A 22199-nucleotide genomic window follows, 5' to 3' on the forward strand; every position below is an offset into this window, starting at 1 on the left:
GTATTGGCATAAAAACCGACATGTGGACCAATGGAATTGAATTGAAGACCCTGGCATTAACCCACATACCTATGAACACCTGATTTTTGACAAAGAAGCCAAAACTGTACCATGGAAAAAAGAAAGCATCTTCAACAAATGGTGCTGGTATAACTGGATGTCAACATGTAGAAGATTGCAAATAGATTCATATCTATCACCATGCACAAAACTCAAGTCCAAGTTGATCAAAGACCTCAACGTAAATCCAGTTACACTGAACTTGATAGAAGAGAAAGCAGGAAGTACTCTTGAACGCATTGGCACAGGAGATCACTCCCTAAATATAACACCAGTAGCACAGACACTGAGAGCAATAATTAATAAATGGGACCTCCTGAAACTGAGAAGCTTCTGTAAGGCAAAGGACACAGTAAATAAGACAAACGACAGCCTACAGAATGGGAAAAGATCTTCACCAACCCCACATCTCACAGAGGGCTGATCTCTAAAATATATAAAGAACTCAAGAAACTAGACATCAAAATAATGAACAATCCAGTTTTAAAAATGGGCTACAGAGCTAAACAGAGAATTCTCAACAGAAGAATCTCAAATGGCTAAAAGGCATTTAAGAAATTGCTCAACATCCTTAGTCATCGGGGAAATGCAAATCAAAATGACTCTGAGGTACCATCTTACACCTAGCAGAATGGCTCAGATCAAAAACACTGAAGATAGCTTATGTTGGAGAGGATGTGGAGCAAGGGGAACACTCCTCTACTGTTGATGGGAGTGCAAACTTGTACAGCCACTTTGGAAATCAGTATGGCAGTTTCTCAGAAAATTAAGAATCAATCTTCCTCAAGATCCAGCTATACCACTCTTGGGCATATACCCAAGGGATGATCAATCATACCACAAGGACACATGCTCAGCTATGTTCATAGCAGCATTATTTGTAATAGCCAGAACCTGGAAACAATCTAGATGCCCGTCAACTGAAGAATGGATTAAGAAAATGTGGTGCATATACACAATGTGGAGTACTACTCAGCAGAAAAAAAACAATGACATTATGAAATTTGCAGGCAAATGTATGGAACTAGAAAATATCATCCTGAGTGAGGTAACCCAGACTCAGGACAAAGATGGTATGTACTCATAAGTGGATACTAGATGTAAAGCAAAGGATAACCAGACTACAACCCACAACTCCAGAGAAGCTAGCTAACAAGGATGACCCAAAGAAGGACACATGGATCACCCTGGGAAGGAGAAATAGATGAGATCTCCATGAGTAAACTGGGGATGTGGGGGAGGGGCAATCGAAGGTAGGGGATGGGGGGTGAGAACCTAAGGGAATGGGATGTACTTCCCATCTTTTAGCTCAAGGTGCCTGAGACTTCAGACAGCTTCCTGTTAAGGTCATTAGGATTGGGTTTTGCACTTTTATTTTGCTTTTCTGCTGACAGAAGTTTTATAAGGGTCTGCACTAGGAATATGAGTTGTTATACCTTGGGGACTTGTTGCTTCGGGGGTCTTCACCCAAGTTCTGGCATTGATCTCTTACCCAGTAGCTTACCTATTAATAAATAACAGAGCCAGTATCTCAGTGGTGGCTCTTATGTCTCTGAGTCTCCTTGGCCACAGCTTCTTTTATAATCTAGGGAGCCTCCAAAGTAGTAGGAGCTCAAAGAATTTCTGTCCTCATACCCTGCTGGGTGATAGATCCATTAAAGCCCAAGGCTTTCCCCATGGTTTTTGCATACCCACATTCACAAAAACCAGACCTGACTTTTAGAATCCCTAGAATCCAACCTTAGGCCTTGTTAGAATCCTGCTAGCTTACTACCAGACTCCGGCTATGTCCCCTCACCCCAACACTGCTGCCTGGAATCCTTATCTGGAACCTATATAAGCCAGGCCAGAGCTTACAGGACACTCCTCTCTCTGGTCCTGAGGCCCTGTGCTTCACCTATGGCTGAGGCCAGAACCTGGACCACACTTGGTTACATTGAGCCTTACTGAGGTTGCCTACCTCATAACACTTCCCCTTCCCTAGCTAGCCAGACCCACAGTGGCACAAAAAGCTGACCTTATCATTCTTCCCCTTGTGCTTCAGCCACTGGGCAACAGGACACTTTGTGTCCACGCACTACTTAGTCTCTACCTCCCATGTGATTCATGCCCATGCTGCCACTTGGAAAGGGATTACCAAATACCCCATCAAGAGTCCCTGCCTAATACCATGGCTCTGCTGGAAGCTGTCAAACTTCAGAGTAGCTGGTGATCATTGCTTGCCAGGCTTCCCCAAAAGAAAATGACTAGTTGTCAGTGAGAAATCGCTCAGCTGCCACCAGCCAAGGCAGCAACTGTGGAGCCACCACAGTTATCATCACTCACCTTCCCCTGCCTTACCCAGGAAGAGACTGGCATCATCCACCTTCCCCTGCCTTACCCAGGAAGAGACTGGCATCATTCACCTTCCTCTGCCTTACCCAGGAAGAGACTGGCATCATTCACCTTCCCTTGCCTTCCCCAGGAAGAGACTGGCATCATTCACCTTCCCCTGCCTTCCCCAGGAAGAGACTGGCATCATTCACCTTCCCCTGCCTTACCCAGGAAGAGACTGGCATCATTCACCTTCCCCTGCCTTACCCAGGAAGAGACTGGCATCATTCACCTTCCCCTGCCTTACCAAGGAAGAGACTGGCATCATTCACCTTCCCCTGCCTTCCCCAGGAAGAGACTGGCATCATTCACCTTCCCCTGCCTTACCCAGGAAGAGACTGGCATCATTCACCTTCCTCTGCCTTACCAAGGAAGAGACTGGCATCATTCACCTTCCCCTGCCTTCCCCAGGAAGAGACTGGCATCAGTAGGCAGAAGTTTCAATCATCTCTCTCCCTCCCTTGAGCATGGTGAAAAGAAGCCACGTTTCAGCTCTTTTTGCCCTGTATTCCCTTTAGGAGATTCTACCCAACCTCCACAGAAGCTATTCCCACTCCACACACACACACACCATCCCCAAAGCAGCCCCATCATTGACAGAAATATATTGCAAAAGCTACCCAGCAGCCTTATAGAAGCCAGCAGCCAGAAGTGTGCAACACATGCTCTGATCTCATCCCTGTTATTCTGCTAACTCGTAGTATGATCCCATAGCTCTGGCCTGAGGACTGTAATCTATTTTCTCTTTCTCAGCTAGTCTTACAGGTCAAGTGCTCACACCTGCTATTACTCTAACTGGTGAGTGATTTGCAATTTGATTGTGGATACCCTAATCATAGGACGCTCTTCTTCTAATAGGTATTAACATACTCATTCCTTTACCTATGTACTGATTGCTAGCCAATGTGGTAAAATGACACACCACTTCCATAAGACTCACCCCCTATACTTGGACAGCAAGCTATACGTGTCTTTCTTGCAATTGGGAATCTTAAATGCACCAAAGGTGCGTCTAGACTAAGAGACTAAGCAAAGCATTCTGTCACAGATCTCATGAGGCTACAAGTGCTTATTTTTTCAGTGGAGACCACAGGAATGGCTAACACATGTAACCAAGTACAGACGGTATGGCACACCTAACTTGTCCATAGTTACCAATTACTCCTTGGCCTCAAAAAACAGAAACTTGCTGCAACTACAAATACAGTCATCAGTGGCATAGCAACCCTTCTTCCATTTGCTCCTGTAACTCTTCGTCTTGCTAGTTTCAATTTCCTTTTCTCACGTATGCACAAATGTGAATGATCCCCACTCCTATGCTCTTCAGTCAGATATGCCTTTATGCCAAGGAAAACTTCTTTAATGATATTTATTCACTGAGGCCATGAAACCATTGTTTCTCATTACCAGGGATGAGCTCTACCCAGCCAGGCTACAGGTAGTGGGCATGTGGAATTCTCCTTCCTGTTATCAGGAAGAAGGACCTCACTTCAGAGTTATTATTCCCATAGATTTTCAAAGCACCCTGAGCGATTTTCCTGGATTACCATGAGGAAGGTTCAGGAAGGGAGATGGGTATCTGGTGAGGGGGTGGTAGTACCAGGACTTCTCAGATGGATGTCCCCCATGTTCCAGTTACTTGCCCATCCATTCTCAAGTCAAAACCCCTCCTCTACTTCCAAATTCTGCAGGCAGTCTCAAGACCCCGAGGAAGTCAAGAGTCTTGGGAAGGAAGGTCCTGGAATGCCTGTCTATCAGATTAGGTTGCTAATTTCCAAACTGATCAGGAGACAAGAGTCTGGAACCTGGCTGAGACTACCATGCAGATGAATACTGCCTCAAAGGGTTCTGTCCATCACCAGGCCTGCTGTCCAGGCAGCTCTAAGAGACTTCCTCACCAAGTAGCCCAGAGGCCAGGTAAGTTCTGTGGACCCAGAGACTAACCCATGGTCAGAATCTCTGGTCACACTCATCACCTGATTCCCTCTATGTGCTGGTAGGCCAGGCCAATAGCACCTCTCTGAAGAATCCAGATTCCTAAGAAAAGCACAGCTCAGTACTAGCGTGACTTCTGCTCTCCCATATCACCTTCATAGCAACTCAACTCATGGTATCAGATATCAGTTTTCAAGCCGTACCAGTTTACCATGAGTCTGATGACACCACGAGGCAACCAGACTCAACCACCCAAAACAAACTCATGTTTTCTATGTTATCCCGTGCAGTAGCCAAAAAATTAGGAAACAGAGAAGCTGGACATGGCTTCCCAGAGAAGGAAGCTTTCCAGGTGCCAGGACCTAAGCGGGCTGATGACAATGGCGCACACATGGTTTATTTTATTCAGACCACAGTGGAATTGTTTTCTGAATGGAACCTGTCTGCCTATCCTTAGTACTGTGGGGCTTCCTCGGAGTTATCTGAAGCATGATGGGGCTTCCAAAATCCTTGCTATTTAAGGTTGCCAGTGTGTGGCCTTACTGTTGTACAGATACACTAGAAATCTCTCTCCCTCTGTAATGTGTTTAGCAGGAGAGCTAAATGGCTGTCTTCTAAGTCTGGCAGATGACCTTGGGTGGTCTTGAGAAGCTGAAAGTAGGGCAGTTATGTCAAAGAACTCCCTGATCAAAGCCTTGGTAAATCAACCTGACCACACAGGCCAGTGCTGCTCTGACCTGGTCACTGGAACAGGTGCCATACCTGTTATCTAGGGTGGTTCCTGGCTCATCTCATCTTTTACAATTTGTGGCTCTCAAACACATTTAGGGTCCCTGGTGTCATGTTGTCCTGCCTGAGAACATGATTCTGGGCTTGACATGTAGCCATGGAGGTTCTGCTCTGTCTTACAGGAGTCATCCAGGGCTAGCTATCTTGGCTTTCTGGTGTATCATTCCAACCTTGTTATTTGAGAGATTTGGAAGGACACAGCAGCCTCTCACCAGGCTAAAGGTGGAAAAGGAGGCAGGATCTCTATTGAAAGCCTCTCTGTGCCTTCCCTGAGTGGGAACCAAAGCCCAGACAGGATGCCCGGGGCTCAGCCAGTAGTGACACTCATCAGGTCACCAGGGAAACTGCTCTTGCCTGGGCTAATTGGTTGGCACTTGACATCACTGGCATTGATTCTGCTAACTCTTTACCAGAAGCTTGGCATTTGAAGGAATCTTCTAGCCTTAAGAGAGCTAGCCGACTCAAGATTAAAGGCTTGCTTGAGCTATTGACTACTTGCTCATGGCAGAACATCTCTAGGGGCCCATGAGAGCCCCAGGGTTTCTGTAACCCCTTTCCTTCAGGTTCCTGTTCTCAGAATGTCATTTTTGCTCTCCTGGAACTCACTGGCCATGAGTGGGGTGCGGTACCTGAGAGGATATGTTTGTGGAGTAAGCATTAGGTAAGCATTTGCCAGGAGATGGGCAAAGGCAGGGAAAACAATATAAGCAAAGGTGTGGTGTGCAGGTGTCAGGATGCCCCTTGTTAGAGTGCCAGGGCTAGTCTCTATAGCTGCATCTGCAGTGGAGCCACTAGGCCCCAGCATGTTGCCCTGGATCTGTGGGTCAGTGGTCAAGTTGGAAGGCTCACTCCAAAGTGGAACAAATGATTGTTTTGGAGAAGACTGTTCTGCAGTTCCCTTCAGGGCTTGTAGCTGTATGCAACATATCCACCCCTGTAAGCAGAATGGCCAGTGTCAAAAAAAAACAAACAAACCTCCAGCATGAGTGCTGGACCCCATGCAAACACTGGATGTGGAAGACCAGAAGCAGTGCCTATGTGCCTTTGCTGATGGGCTTCCTTGTGCTCATACTGGCTATGTGGGAAAATTCAGGCCTTAGGTTGCCAGGACCCTAGGAACAACAATTCTGGTAAAGACCTGGGAATTACCATCTTAAAAGCTTCTGAGCACCAGGTAATCCTTTGTTCACTGCCTGCCTGACTGTTGGATGCCTCTGGGAGGTGTGTCTTCTACTTCCTTCATCGTGGCTCTCTCATTGTCCAGAGAGTCTTCATTTAATGGAGATGGCATTTCTGCTTCAGTGCCCTTCCTTCTGAGGACCCTAATGTTAGTAAGTATAGGATGTATCTTTGCCAGAAGTGCCTGCAACTCAGGGTGTCATTTACTTGGCTTCATGCTGTCTCTAACCACAGATGGCTGTATCTAACTCCCTTCTTTCCATTGTCAGCTTCTGCAGTCTTTGAAGTTTCTAGACTGCCTCTTGACGGCCTCACTGGTCTTTCTATGAAGTTTCTAGACTATAGCTTGAGGGCCTCACTGGTTCTTGAGCAGCAGCTTCTGTGTGATGCTCAGGCATGGATTTTACTCTTCCCTTGCTGGATCACACCTGAGCCACCTTCTCTGGTTTCAAAGTTAGCCATTTTGATTGTTTGCCCAGCCACAAGACTGGATGAATGGATGGGCTCTCAGTTGTCATTTGATATCCCACAACCCGTCTGTTTCCAGTTGGAAAGAAGCTCCCCTTACTCAGTTCTTCACTGACCTCTTCCCATGCTTCTTTATAAAAACGTTTAAGCTTATTCAGAGAAGCTGAATGATCTGTTCAGTGATCCCCGCATACCCATGTGTACACCGACAGTTAACTTCTGCATGTGTAATAATATTTTGAGAAGTAGTTACACTGTATGACACTGAATCAAGGCTATGTAGAGAAGATCATACATAATTATGTTCAAGTAATGTAAAAAGTAGCTCTGTATGACCTCGTTCTTGTATCCTTCATATCTTCCCAAGAATTGAGGAACATATCACAAAAAAAGCATAGTGATATTTAGTTGTACCTCTGAAACAAGTAGCTGTATTAGCAGGTCAATTTATAGCTACCCCACATATTTAATACTCTGAGACTTCTTTTTTCTAATAAATGGGTATTACAGTATCCCCTGTATACACCTACCCCATTTTCCTTCATGTAATTCCCATACTCTCTACCTTTCTGAATCATTTCCATGACTCCACTATTCCTTATGTCTTAGCACTCATAAAATGAATAAAACCTCAATATAACCACTCTTCCTTTGTTTGTATTTCATTCTTTTCTGCTTGGATTTTTTTTTGTTTGTTTTTTGTTTTTTGTTTTTTGTTTTTCAAGACAGGGTTTCTCTGTGTAGCTTTGTGCCTTTCCTGGATCTCACTCTGTAGACCAGGCTGGCCTCGAACTCACAAAGATCCGCCTGCCTTTGCCTCCCAAGTGCTGGGATTAAAGGCATGAGCCACCACCGCCCGGCTGGATTTTTTTTTTTCTTGCCACCTACTGAACCTAGGTTTGATTTGAGATATACAAATAACTGTCACTTAATGCCTTATAAATTCATAAATGTTTCATAACTGATTTTCTTTTGAGTAGAGGGACACTTGGCTCCTTCATTGTCAAAGAAGCACTCAGCCAAGGCTTTCATTTTATAATGCAATGCTCTTACCTTTCTTCTCCATATTTACTGTGTTTTTCTCCTGTTCCATATTTACCAAAGTAAACACATGCAGAGCCCTTAGGCCAAGGCCGCTTAAACATATGCTGTAAAAGAATCGTACCAAAGACTAGCTAGATAAAAATGTTCTAATCAGTTTCCCAGACAACCTCACAATTCTTTTTTAATATTAATTACATAGAAAATAAAGAAACATCAGTCTCTGTGAGTCCCTACGAGCCTTGTGGCCGTGTTTTCTTGGTGTCCTCGACCCCTCTGGCTCTTATAATCCTTCCTCCCCATCTTCTGCAGGATTCTCCAAGCTCTGCCCAATGTTTGGCTGTGGGTTTCTACATCTGCTCCCAATGAACCCTCTCTGATGACCACTGGGCTAGGGTCCAGTCTATGAGTATAGCAGAACACCAGTAGGAATCATTTCATTGACTACTTTTTTTTGGCCAGTCATATTTGGTTCTATCGACAATCCACCGAGCCTGTATGGGTCTGAGCTAGGTCCTCTGCATATATGTTATGAATCTGTAGGTTGGTGTTCTTGTGGGACCCCCAGCAGTGGGAGTCGGGTATCTCTGACTCTTTTGCCTGCTTTTAGGACCCTTTTCCTCTCACTAGATTGCCTCTTCCAGCCTTGATATGAGAGGAGGGGCCTAGTCTTATTGTAACTTGTTATGCTGTGTTAGGTTGATATCTCTGGAATACTGGCTCTTTTCTGAAAGGAAACAGGAGGAGTAGATCTGGGGGAGAGGGAAAGTAGTAGGGGAGGGACTGGGAGAAGTGGAGGGAGGGGAAATAGCAGTTGGGATGTAATAAATAAAATAAATTAAATAAATTAAAAAAAGAAAATAAACATGAAATCAAAACCAAGAGATTTGAAAAAATGATCAAACATCTTTCATCATTAATATCTAATTTTTATCCTCATTGAGTCTCTGTGTAAATAAGATAGTGAAGTCCAGATGAGATATATTTGTAGGTAAAAGACTAGCCCATGTACACATTAAATGAAGAACTGACTTTAAAATTCATAAATGTTATTTTCATTCCACAGAAAACAAAATTTTTTTACAAATATTAATTTTAGAAAATACTTATAAAATAATTATTTAGAAAATATGCAATGACAGATATACTTATTGTCCAAAGTAGAAAAATGAAAAGAGGTTTCAAGATACATGAAATTTTTAAATGCAAACTTTGTAGCAGCTGCTACAGATCAGATGAATTGTAAAGAAATCTGGTAGCACAAACTGATAGATTTTTGTGGATATTTTAGGGATATGTTTAATAACGATATTCTAACATTAAACAACACAGACAGGCAGGTTATTATCAGTTCAGAGAGAACTTTAAATACCCATAGCAGGGATTAATAAGGATGGAATTTTGCAGACATCTCTAATTAAATGTGTGTACTACAACAGAATTTTGCTTGCAGATTTTATTTTACATATGAAGTGGGAAAACAATGACGGTATTGACATCTCTGTTTCTTCCAACTTTCTTGCAAATCCATGTTGCTAAGCCTCCAACAGGAAACTTGTTATTACTGTGCTTTTTTCCCCGTTTGTCATCCTGATAGAATTCCATGTGTATCTCTCTCCTTTAGTTGGCAGCTTATGTTCACATTCTTGTCCATATTCACAAAAATTTATTTCAGTACAAATTTCCCATCTAACTGCTACTCCACTACAAATATAAACTCTCTTCTTATGAAACATGTTACTTGTTTTGCTCTTAAACTCCAGTGTATGCCTTCATCTGCCATGTTCATTGTTTTCCAGAACAACATCTACTTAATACTGAATATTATTATAAGTAATAATATTATATATTCATATTAAAATGTCTTCAGGCAGACTTCAAATTTCAGTTGCAATTCTAGTAGCATTGGTCTTTAAAAGGTTTCTACAAGCCGGGCGGTGGTGGCGCACGCCTTTAATCCCAGCACTCGGGAGGCAGAGCCAGGCGGATCTCTGTGAGTTCGAGGCCAGCCTGGGCTACCAAGTGAGTTCCAGGAAAGGCGCAAAGCTACACAGAGAAACCCTGTCTCGAAAAATCAAAAAAAAAAAAAAGGTTTCTACAAATTAGAAGCTCATATAGGACCATACATTTATATATACATTCTATGTCATGCCTAGTTCTGATATAGTGTAATGTCAATAAAGTCAGGGGTGATATGTTTATAATATTTGCCGATTTATTTGTTTAAATAAAAACATGTCAGGAATTTGATTTTTGGATAACAAATTTCATATTCTGAATGTTGTTCTCTCTATAGGAGATGGGTGCCACCCTGCTTCCAAGTCTTAACATGTTTGTCATTTTGTCCTCTCCAGGGTGACCACTGCTGAACAGTTAAATACTATCTCCTCCTGTTTTTCTGTCATAAAGAGTCTTGTGTTTCTTGAAGGCTGTAGTACAAACATATTTGTAAATTTATGTAGGGTTCCAGTTGGTTGGGAATTTGTTTGTTGAAGAACTTAGGGAAGATTGATCACCATGGTTTATACCCAAGTGTCTTATTATGTGGCCTATTTGGACCACTGTCCAGGATCAATGACCAACCACTGGTTGATCATGTCATGAAGTTCTAGAGAAAGTTGAGAAGGAATAATACTTTTTTTAATATTTGCTACTTACACATGCATTTTCCTTTTTTTGAAGGGAGACAAGACATAGTAACTATAAAATACAGCAGTACTACCAGGCCCCAGATGTCCACATCAAGTCCATCATACACCATGCCTAAAGAGCTCAGGTGTACAACATGCAATGGTACCACAGGAGGCCTTCAACTTCTCCCCAGGGGTCAGTTTGATACCCAGGCAAAAATCACTTATTTTCTGTCCCCTTTCATGTCTACTAAGATATTTTCTGGTTTGATGTATCTATGTGTATTTCCTTTACCATAGCAATAATGGAGGGCCCATACTACCTGCTTTAATAGTTTATGAGTCTATAGGCTTCATCCTTCTGCAGATACCCAAACTATGTGGCATGGTTCATTTGCTGTGGCACTCTACACTGATGCCATGACTCTCTGTAACATGGCTCACCTACGGTGGCATGTTCCATGAAGATATAGGTGTTGTGTGAGGTCAGTGGTGTGGCAGAGTATGACGTTATTTGATTGATCCAAAGATTTCATTATCTCAACCTCAGATATGGTAAGGCAGGTTTTCTTCTTGCCTATTTCAGGGTTTTCATTGCTGTCAACTTTTGTTGACCTGTGCAGATCTTGTCTGCTGAACCTGGGGTCTGAGGACCTGACAGAATGGGGCAGATTACAGTCTAATGCTGTAGACAATCTTACTTCAGTTTCAGTGTAATTCATTCATTCATTCATTCATTTATTTATTTACTTTTTTTTTTTTGAGACAGGGTCTGTCTGTGTAGCTTTGGAGCCTGTCCTGGAACTCGCTCTGTAGACCAGGCTGGCCTCGAACTCACAGAGATCTGCCTGACTCTGCCTCCCAAGTGCTGGATTAAAGGCATGTGCCACCAATGCCCAGCCAGTGTACTTTTATACACGAATGTGAGAAAGAAAGCAATGACCTAAGGAAGGTTGAGTTCAGAAAAACTCAGATGTAAATAAACACCAGTAACCACATATTAAATATTAGTAGAGCAGCCCTATCCCAGATCTTCCTCAGGACAGACCAATTTAAACACAATGCCCGGCACATACTATAGATTATGTCTAGGAAAGCACAAAAGCAAGATAGAAGGCCATACTCAGATTCAGGGTACACTGAGGACAGCACTCAGCAAAGCCTTTCACCAGACTGGGTTCTATGGCTATGTTCTGACATCAAATAGGAATAAACATGTCTTATAAATTGGATGTAAATGTTTAACATAGGAGGTGCAAAATCACATCCAAGAACAATCCAGGGAACAAAATGCACCTGAGGTAAAAGGTCCTCTGCCTTTTTTTCCTATATTCTCTCTCACAGTCCCAAAGGCATTGTTCACCATGGGTTCCTTTAACCATGTTCCAACACACTGCCACCTGTCTCTCTGTGAGGAGGGACCAGGCCAGTTTCACCCCTCCCAAGGCACTTTGGCCAAGCAAGTGTTGTGATGAAGTGGTAATGGTTTTCCAGGGTGTGCTCGTTAGAGCAGCTGACCTTCGAGGTCCTCCTCCACTGCCACCCCTCCCCTTGGAGAACTGTTTAGTAGCAGCACCAACTAAAGAAGGCAGATAAAAAAAATTAAACTCAGATCTAGGGGAGTTTATTTCTATAAAGCCTTACATTAAAATCAGAGATACCTCAAATAAACAACATAATGATGTACTTGATGCTCGTATAAAAACAAGGACAAATCAAACCCAGAGACAGTAGACAGAAGTAATAAGGATCAGAACTGACATCCACAAGAGCACAAAGATCAATTGAACAAGGAGTTTGTTAATTAAAGGATAAGAAATACTGGCACACTTGTGGCAAAAATAAAAAGCAAGATAAGACATAAGTTTAATAAACTTAGAGAAGAATGTGATAGGACAGAGGTGTCACTGAAGTCCAGAGATCAGAAGGGAATATTTGGAAAATTTGTACTCCAGTATCTGGAAGTTTTCTTTTCTTTTTCTTTTTTTTTTTTTGTCAGAGCTGAGGACCGAACCCAGGGCCTTGCACTTGCTAGGCAAGTGCTCTACCACTGAGCTAAATCCCCAACCCCTGGAAGTTTTTTAAGAGATGGATAACTTTCTAGACATATATGACATACTAAAATTAAATATAAAGATATGGAATACATAAGCAGATAAGTGATAGCAAACAAAATTGAAATAATAAAATAAAAACAAAAATCTCACAAAAAAGAAAACCCAAGCTCAGACAGAGTCACTGATGGGCTTCACCAGAGCTTGAAAGAGTTAACACCAATGGTTCTCAAACTATACATAGTATAAAAAGAGCAGGGGGCTTCCAGATTCATCTTGTGAGGCCAGGATGGCCCCAATAGTAAAACTGAATAAAGACACAATAATGGTAAATAATGGAACTCGCTTTGGAGACCAGGCTGGCCTCAAACTCACAGAGATCCACCTGGCTCTGCCTCCCAAGTGCTGGGACTAAAGGCGTGCGCCACCACCGCCCGACGTGGGAAAATTCTTAATAAGAGTGTTTAGTTTGGGGCTGGGAAGATGCCCCAGCCAATGAGGTGCCTACTCAGCAAGCACAAAGACCTGAGTTCAAATCCCCAGTATTCAAAACCAGGTGGAGATGCTTGTGTCTGTAGACCAGTGCCTGGGGGTGAAATTTTTGTCTCCTGTTCTTATCACCCATGCTCCAAGAGACCCCAATAATCTCACTGATTCACCATTTTGGTAGAATCATTAGTTCCATCTGTTGTCAGCCCCTTGTCTGTGGTGGGTAGACATTTCTTCATACCTTACCAGGCTTCCCAGGAAAACTCATGCAACATACATGACACCCAAGCAGGGACCTGACAGAGTATAGATGAAATTGAGAGAAGTTATTTAATGGTCCTGGTTAGTAAGGCATGAAGCTAAGGCTGAATAGTCTGAGGATGGAGCACCCTCAGAAGAAATTCTGGGATGACTTCCCTTCTCCGTGTAGTATGTGATAGTGCCTTTCTGTCAGAAGTTGTGTAAGCCTTGTTAAGGGGTATGAGACATGTGACTGAGAGTGTCCCAAAGATGGACTGTCCCTAGGGGGACTCAAAGTGTGGAAGTCTGCTGTGTGGTGTGGAGTGCATGCCTGCTTGATAAGTAGAGTATACTCTGTGAGTACAAAGATGGCCTGAGAACAGTTGAAGTTTTAGAGCAAATGTTGTAGTTCCTGAAAGTACCACATACTGGACAAGACTACTAGCAATCTGAGACTTGTGATTGGGCTGAGTGGGCAAAAGTGTTGATCATAAAACCTGGCAATCTTTAGTTCAATCCCAAGAATCCACATAGAGGTGGAAGGAGAGAACCAGTCCATAACGTTGTTGTCCTCTGATTTTTACATGCACAACATGACACATGCATACCTCACATACCCATCACACACTCAGATGACCATGTAAGTCCAACCTCCATTAGTACACACATTACCTGACGAAGTTATTTAGAAACATTGAATGCAAACCTGTGCCTGTAAACGTAAGAGAGCTGGAGGGATACTGGTGTATTTTCATATGCTGCCTTAACCAAGTTGCCCATTCTCTGAATAATTTGATAAATAGGATGCCATGTGGTGGTGTTTTTAACTAAATCTCAGACATTCACTTTTACCAATAAAGACTCAAGAGCCAGATGCTGGAGTGAAAGCCTGCTAGCTCAGAGAGGTGGAGCAAGCACCCGGCTGACCCTCCTCCTCTGCCATCATCCCAGATAAAAGGCTTTTCTCCTGTGCCTTCTCAAACAAATCTCCTCAAACTCAATGTCCCTCCTTTCTACTTCCTGTGAGTCTCTCTATCCATCCTTCTGACTTCCTCTTACTCTGTTTTTTCCTGTCAATCAGATGCTTGCTTGCCACTTAACCTATGGTTAACCTTATTTAATCCTGTTTACAGTAAGCAGAAAGCTCTTGGATTAAAGGTGTGTGCTAGGGCTGAGCCACACCACAACTAGAAACAGGTTTTGCCAGTAAATAATGCAATTTCAGGGTTCACTGTGTGCTCAAATATCCTGCAACAATGTGGGTTTGGAATAAAGAGACTTAAAAGGCTTTTTAACAGGCTAAGATCTTTGTAAGATAGGCCAACCAGCTATATGATCTATTTGTAAGTAAATTGATTGCAATCACTCTGGGTTTGGTCCTGGATTTTGGCACTAAAACATGAGTTTTGCAACTCTGGGAAAGGTGTCCTGACTACCTAGGAGTCAGGCAATACATTGAGCTGCTTAGGACAGCTCTGACAGCTGAACTGCAAGGACAGTTCAGCCCTGGAGAGTGAAGTATCCTGGACACCTTGAGCTGCTCAGAACAACAGCTCTGCCCTGAAGGTGTCCTGGACACCTGGAGCTGTTTAGCACAGCTCTGATGGCTGGAACTGCTAGGAGACAGTTCAGCACTGGAGGGAAGTTTTTCTGACTTCTTGGGAAAGTCAGGCCTGGAACTGCTTCAGCAGGGAAAAGTATCCTGACTGTTCGGGAAAGTCAGGCTATGCCTGGTGTGATGGGGGATGGTTTCCCTGCAGGATATAGCAATCCTGTTCCTCTCCTGGAGAGCCGTTACAGCTAAGCTTTACTCAGGCCCCACTTAAGGGGGCTTCCTAGCAGAGCTCTGCTTCTCCGGCCTAAGAAATTGCAAAAATGTAGCAATCTCCTCTGGCTCAGGAGAAAAGTGTTACTTTTCAGCTCTCTCTTGCTCTGTCTACTGAGGGATGGCTCAGCAAGGATCTTCTGTTCAGCTCCCCCTTGCTCAATCCACTATTGGATGTCTCATCAAGGTTCTTCTGTTCAGCTCCCCCTTGCTCAATCCACCATGGGATGTTTTAGCAAGGTTCTTCTATTCAGCTCCCCCTTGCTCAATCCACTAGAAAAGTGTTACTTTTCAGCTCCCCCTTGTTCTGTCCACTGAGAGATGTCTCAGCAAGGATCTTCTGTTCAGCTCCCCCTTACTCAATCCACCATGGGATGTCTTAGCAAGGTTCTTCTGTTTAGCTCCCCTCTTGCTCAATCCACTATGGGATGTCCCAGCAAGGTTCTTCTGTGCACCAGTGAATGACGGTCTTCACCCAAAACTTGTGAAAAAAAGATTTATTTGGGAAGGAGGAGTCCAAGAGAGTAGCTGCCTCTACCAGGGTGGAGAGAACAGCTCTCTTTAACTGACCAGGCAGGGTGGTTTACACAGGATGTCTTGGAGGTAGAGTCAACCAGTGGTTGACTTGGGGCCTAGGGTTCTACTGTCCTGCTCTGTGATTGGTTGGTTTCATGAGTCAGTTGGCCAGGGGCAGAGATGGCTCTGTCTGACTGAGCCAAACTGTGTGTCTTTCACTGGCCTTATCTGAGCCATCTTTCCCTAGTTCTGGGCTCCAGGGTCAAGGTGGGTTTCTTTAGCCAGCTCCTTTTCCCTACACTATTGCCACAGTATCTCTTCCTGATAGAAGTCAGTAGAACTTCAGGAGGCTATGATTGGGGACTATGGAAAAATTAAGCAGAAAAAAATGATTCTAATGGGGTTTTGTTCTCAGTCATGGGTGTTGCTGGGTCCAAATGGCTCTCTCAGAGGAGGGGGTGAGAAAGTCCGAATTCAACAGCACAGACACCGGGAATCAGGTAAAAGGCAAACAGCAGACTCGTTTATTCAGCAATGGGGAGAGCCTTATAAACCCTCCTTCCAACACCCAGGCTGGGTCCCCATCTGGTGATATTGTGTGATTGCCCCTCATTGGCTGGGCAACCATCAGGAGCTCTGGCAGCATCTGTGGCTAGGTCCTCAAGCAGACTCCAAGTTGGCTCATAAGGAAGTACATTATGAATATGCCTTAGCAACTGGTTTGAACTAGTCATAGGCAGCTTGTCTAGTCTCTCAACCTTGTAGGCCTTATCTTACTACACATGCGGAGGAGAAGAAGCTCAGTTTAGTGCTAGATGGTAGTTTCTAGCAACATATAAGGCATTACAACAGGTGGAATCCATAAATGGCTCCATCTCAGCAACCGTAAGGACAAGCTTATCCAATTAAGATTTGTAGTAAAGGGGGCTGGAGAAATCACTCAGTGATTAAGAGCACTGGCTCCTCTTCCAGAGGTCCTGAGTTCAATTCCCAGCAACCAAATAGTGGTTCACAACCATCTGTAATGGGATCTGATTCCCCTTTCTGATGTGCATGAAGACAGGTCACTCATATACATAAAATAATATTTTTTTAAAAAAGAATTGTAGTGAAGGACTTTTGACAAAGCCTTTTTCCATAGTGGTACAGAATCAAACCCTACAATGGTAGTTTGCATGTTTACAATAATGTGGTATGGTGTCTGGAAGTCCTGACACCCTGTAGGTTGCCCTGGCAGCAGTATCTGTTCAAGCCACTGAGCCACCTCCAAATAACTGAATGAACAGCTATGGCAGATAATGCATTAGAAAGGGCATCACCCATACTTGTGAATACCTGGTATGTGTATGGTATGAGTAGAAGCACCAATAGGAACAGGTAGCAGTAACATACAAATGCATAATGCATAAGTATCATATGGCTGTAGAAAGAAGGAAAATGTAGCCCACAGGTCTAGTTAAGAACAGTATGTTTAGTAGTAACTCATGGGACATAGTCTGTGTCAATCTGTCCTGGCAGTTGAGCAGTATTTAGAGGCCTCACTTTATGGGTGGCCCAATAGGAAAATGAAAACTGGCAAGCACTGGTTTGGCCACAGTGAGGACAACAGATGTGGGAGGAAGATATAATAGAGTTCAAGAGGAATCAGAACTTCTGGTAGTTTTCCATGGATCAGCTCACAGCCTACTGAGACCTCCTGAAAATCAGGAAGCAGACAGATGTCCTTACCAAAACATAGGCCATCTACTCTCAGGTGCCACTAGAGGCTGCTCATTGGGTTTGTGTAAAGTCTAGACACAAAGAGAGCCAACATGGAATCAAAAATAGTGAAAGCTCCTGGCATTTCTATAAAATATCATAATAATACTGTGCACCATTCAGTCATGTTAATCCTGTCCCCAGTTGTGGGCTCAGCACATGTATGCTATGATGGGGCACATGCATATGTAAGTTTGCTCAGTAAGTAAGTGGTAAAAATAGCCTATATGGGGCCTGTGCTTGCCAGTGAGGGACGCAGGTATACCCTCACCTGTATGGATATCACCACAGTTGTTTAGGCAAACAAGGAACAGGTGAAGCCACCATCCGTGTTTCAGCCAACTCAGTGGTAGGCATGCACCCCCACAGAGAATTGACAGTGACAGAGATAGCCATTTCTTAAAAACTGCCATATGGAACTGGGATGCAGACAACCAGGTATAATGATACCCCCACCAACTTTGTGATCCTACTGGGGTTGGGTTAACTGAAGGAAAAAATGGGTTATTAGAACAGCAGCTAAATGGTTTAAGTACAGGAGGTATCTTTCATGGGTCAAAAATGGCACTCCCAGATGTCATAGAAAATTTTAATGAATTCTAGTGCTAGGGGTAGGCTACCTCTGTATGAGGTGTTGACCAGGGAGATTCCTGTGGCACACAAATTATAAAGGATTCTGACACTGTTATTGGTTACATGCCAGAACTAATTGATAAGGCCCTGTTCTTGAAGACACCATATGCTTTGGTTACAGGTCATGGAGAAACAAAGCTGATACTGACCTGGAAGTTCCCTCCTTACTGGCTGGCCTTCATAGTGTTGAAAGGTGCTTGGGGGAGAAGTGTCACCCACCATTTCTGTTCAGTTATGGACCCTGTATACTACAATCCCAGAATTTGTCTGCTGGCACAATACTGGCATGACTATTATGGATACACCCACAGTTTTCTGATTGGATTTAAGGCCTCTTTCACCAGAAGGAATTCATGTCTGGTACTGTAAGCCAGAGCAGAAACCTGTGGCTGGAAAGTTAAAGCCCCAGTGGGGAAGCAACTGTTATTGTTTTGTTAAGTGGATGTGGTAAGTCTGTCAGTCTGCCTTCTAAACATTTGTGCTTACTTACACCCATAGATCACTGTTTCTGTCAGCTGCAATTGATCATGGAAGGAAACTTCCTTCTCGGAAATGATGGTGTGTGACAGAGACTCAACCACTGATGAAGATCCTGAGAATGAGTGACTATTACTGTGGCATAGTGGCCGAATACTTAATCAGAAGCACACATCAATATCACCCTCTCCAAGGCTCAGGGAACATTGCGGAAGAGGGGACGGAAAGATTGTAAGAGCCAGAGGAAGGGGTGGAATATTGTGTACCATTTGTTTGTTTGTTTGTTGTTTTTCCCAGAATTGAAATGTTCCCTCTAGAAGGGAGGTGAGAGGCTCACCCAACTCAAGAAATAAACAACTCACAAATCTGAGGAAGTTCCTAAAGCTAAAAAGATTCACAAGACCCCCCTCCCCAAGGTTATAGATATAAGAAACAACTGCTGGGGGAGTGATTCTCCTAAATATGGAGGTTTGCTGTTTGCAAACCCTGTAGAGAGTTATCACCTATGAAGCATGGTCATTTCAGTGCTACAGTTGCTTATGAGTCACTCATACTCTTGCAAGCAACCCCATATTTTTGTAAATAAATCTAATAAACACGTTGGTTTATTTGATGTGTCAGGGTCCATCCTTGGCTCAGGTTCAGGTCCTGAGATGGGGAAGAGGCATCATTAAAGGAAAAATTCTGACCACCAGGTGGATTGCACTCAAGTGGGCCCAAATAGTTTGAGCTTCTTTATTTATACTTTAATGGAGTTTGTTCTACCAGGCTTACATGAACAGCCTTATTATTGGCTCCTATTTTTGACTCTTAAGAAATACATCATATTTTAAGAAATAGATCATAATTATTATAAAAGCCCCCATTGTCCCCCTTTATGCTTCCCCAAATTTTCCACCTCCTACATAATCTTATTCTAGATATAGAGTTCAGCATTTTTGTAGGCTTAACTAAATATCGAGCCAGACACATCCGGCTCTTGTAGCACTTATGTCAGCTGGCGGCTACTTGAGGTTACAAAGTTAAAAGTAATAAACATGGGTAAAATGCTTTAAGGACAGCAATATTCAAACCCACACAATTTTTTTCATGTCTGTAAGATATGCTTTTATACAGTTTCCTTTTCTACGAGAGGGTTCTATGTCTCAATCTCTCTATAAAAGGCAGACTTTGACAAAGCACTTTTCCCCCTTCCCACTATACTATACTTCTTCCACCAATATAAGCCCCTGTCTATGGTAAAGATGGATCTATCCATCCATAGTTTACATTGCATTTTTTTCATTGGATCATACTAGGTCCCATCATTGATTCTATATGTTTGGTGTCCAGGGAACATACTCTCCTGGCACTATGTGAATTCCTGAGGCTTTCTCCCTATTCTGTGTATGTGTGCCTTACTCTCCTTTCCAGAACTGTGAGATTTGGTTAATGTTCCAAGTGTTATTTTCTCAAAAATACCTACCTGTCTCTATAGAGTCAGAAAAGTTCCCAGGGTTAGGAGTTGTAGTTAGTAATTTCATATAAGAGATTTGAGAAGCATTAGCTCCATGCTAAATCTTAGGGGAAAATATTCGAGAAAGAACAGAATTTCCAGGGGAAATTACAGCTGTTGCATGTGTGACTGACAAAGTAAAACTAAAAACCGCCTAAAGAGTCAGCACTATAGTGAGAAAGAAAAGAGCCTGCAAGCTGCATGTTTGCAAATTCCTATGCTGTCCCATGGACTACTGATTCTTTCCAAGTGAGAGTCCATTTCCATGGGTGCCTTGCCCCAAGGAAACCCACTGGACAGGTAGTCATATGCTGATCCAAGACTAGGCTGCATGGCTCCCAACAATGATGAACTTTGGTAGAATTGTTACTTTAGTCTGTCATTGGTTTCCTATCTGAAGTGAGTAGATATTTGCTTGTGTTTCCTCAGGAAAAGTCACATAACACCACTTATTCCTCCCACACACACACATCTTTAACCCTGTTTATGTATCTGAGCCACATTTCTTGAGGGTTCCATAACTTCTGAAAAGAGCAACTCCTGTCAGGAACCTAGTAGTCAAACGCATGAGCTTGTCCTTGACATTTCACATCCGACCCATAGCAAGGACCTTCTCCTTCAGATAATGATAATGAGGTAATGATTATACTTCATTGTGTTATATATACTAGTTTGACAGTGAACATGTATGATGCTGCAATGCCTTTTCAAACTGTCCCTAATATCCTAATATTCTCTAGTAACTTTTTGGCTTTTACAATTATCATACCACTGAAGTATGCAGTTACTTTTTCTAAACTTTGATTGATAGCAAAGAAAAAGGGTGGTAGCAGAATGTTTTATTAACATTAATGGGACTGAGACAGAGAAAACTTCACCATAGATTCCCAAAAATAAAAACCCTGTAACATTAATTTCATTTATTTAATGTGTGTGTGAGAGAGAGAGAATGTGCCCATGAAGGATAAATGAGAACATTGAATCCCTTGGAGCTAGAGGTACAAGCCATTGGGACCACTAAACATAAGTGTTGTGAAATCAAACTCTGGTCCTCTGCAAGACCAGACAAGTGCTCTTAACTGCTGAGCCACCTCTCTGGCTTTCCCCATTATATTTCTCACCAGAACTCCAGGATCCCAAGTGGGTTAACATATTTTAAATGACAAGGAAAGAACTGAGTCCAGAATCCCACAGAGAACAAAAGTATCCTTCCCATGGATATGGGTGATGGGCCATGTTTTAGTTATGGTTTCTATTGCTATGATGAAACACTGTGACCAAAAAGCAAGTGAGGTAGGAAAAGGTTTGTTTTGCTCACACTTCTATATCACTATCACTGTTCATCATCAAAGGAAGTCAGGAAAGAAACTCAACCAGGACAAGAATCTGGAGTCAAGAGCTGATGGAGAGGCCATGGAGGGAGGCTGTTTACTGACTTGCTCTCCATGGCTTGCTCAGCCTGCTTTCTTATAGAACCTAGAACTGCCAGCCCAGAGAAGGCACCATCCACAATGGCCTGGGCCCTCCCCCATCAATCACTAATTTGGAAAATGCCTTGTAGCCCAAAATTTGTTGGTCTTTTTGTCATTCCAAAGTAATTACTTCATTTTTGACACATGGTCTGACTATGTAGTCCTAGCTACCCTTCAGATATTTTGTTTTACAACTCAAGACCATCTACCCAGGAGATAAACTGCCCAGAGTAGGCTGATCCTTCCCACCACAAACATTAATCAAGAATATGCCCCACAGATGTACCCACAGGCCAATCTGAAGGAGGCAATTCTTTTTATTTTATTTTATAATTTAATTTTACATATCAGCCACGGATTCCCCTGTCCTCCCTCCTCTCGCCGCCCCCCCCCATTCCCATCTCCTCCGTGCTAGAACTCTCATCCAATGACTGATGGAAGCGGGTGCAGAGATCCACGGCCAGGCCCCAGGTGGAGCTCCAGGAGTCCAATCAGCGAGAAAGGAGGGATTGTATGAGCGAGAATTGTTGAGTCCATGACTGGAAAAAGCACAGGGACAAATAGCCAAACTGGTGGAAACACAAGAACTATGAACCAATGGCTGAGGAGCCCCCAACTGGACCAGGCCCTCTGGATACGTGAGGCAATTCTTTAATAGTTCCCTCTGTATCACTAGGGAACTCCAGTTTGTGGCACGTTGACGAAAGCTAATGTGCACTCCCAGTTTATAAGGAGACCACTCTCTGACTTTTGAGCACGCCCACA

At 43.2% G+C, this 22199-nt stretch overlaps 1 long non-coding RNA gene across 2 annotated transcripts; it reads left to right on the plus strand.

Moving 5' to 3' along the window:
* The first annotated feature begins 2741 nt into the window (after positions 1-2741).
* On the plus strand, positions 2742-19080 carry LOC131909776 (uncharacterized). Of its 2 annotated transcripts, none has more exons than XR_009378928.1 (2): positions 2742-4350; positions 18112-19080. It is a non-coding gene; the product is annotated as an uncharacterized LOC131909776 (long non-coding RNA). The 2 variants fall into 2 exon arrangements; XR_009378929.1 differs by lacking the exon at positions 2742-4350 and adding an exon at positions 10154-10671.
* Positions 19081-22199: the final 3119 nt, after the last annotated feature.

This window comes from Peromyscus eremicus, chromosome 4 (assembly GCF_949786415.1).
Source record: "Peromyscus eremicus chromosome 4, PerEre_H2_v1, whole genome shotgun sequence".
NCBI classification, from domain to species: Eukaryota; Metazoa; Chordata; class Mammalia; order Rodentia; family Cricetidae; genus Peromyscus; species Peromyscus eremicus.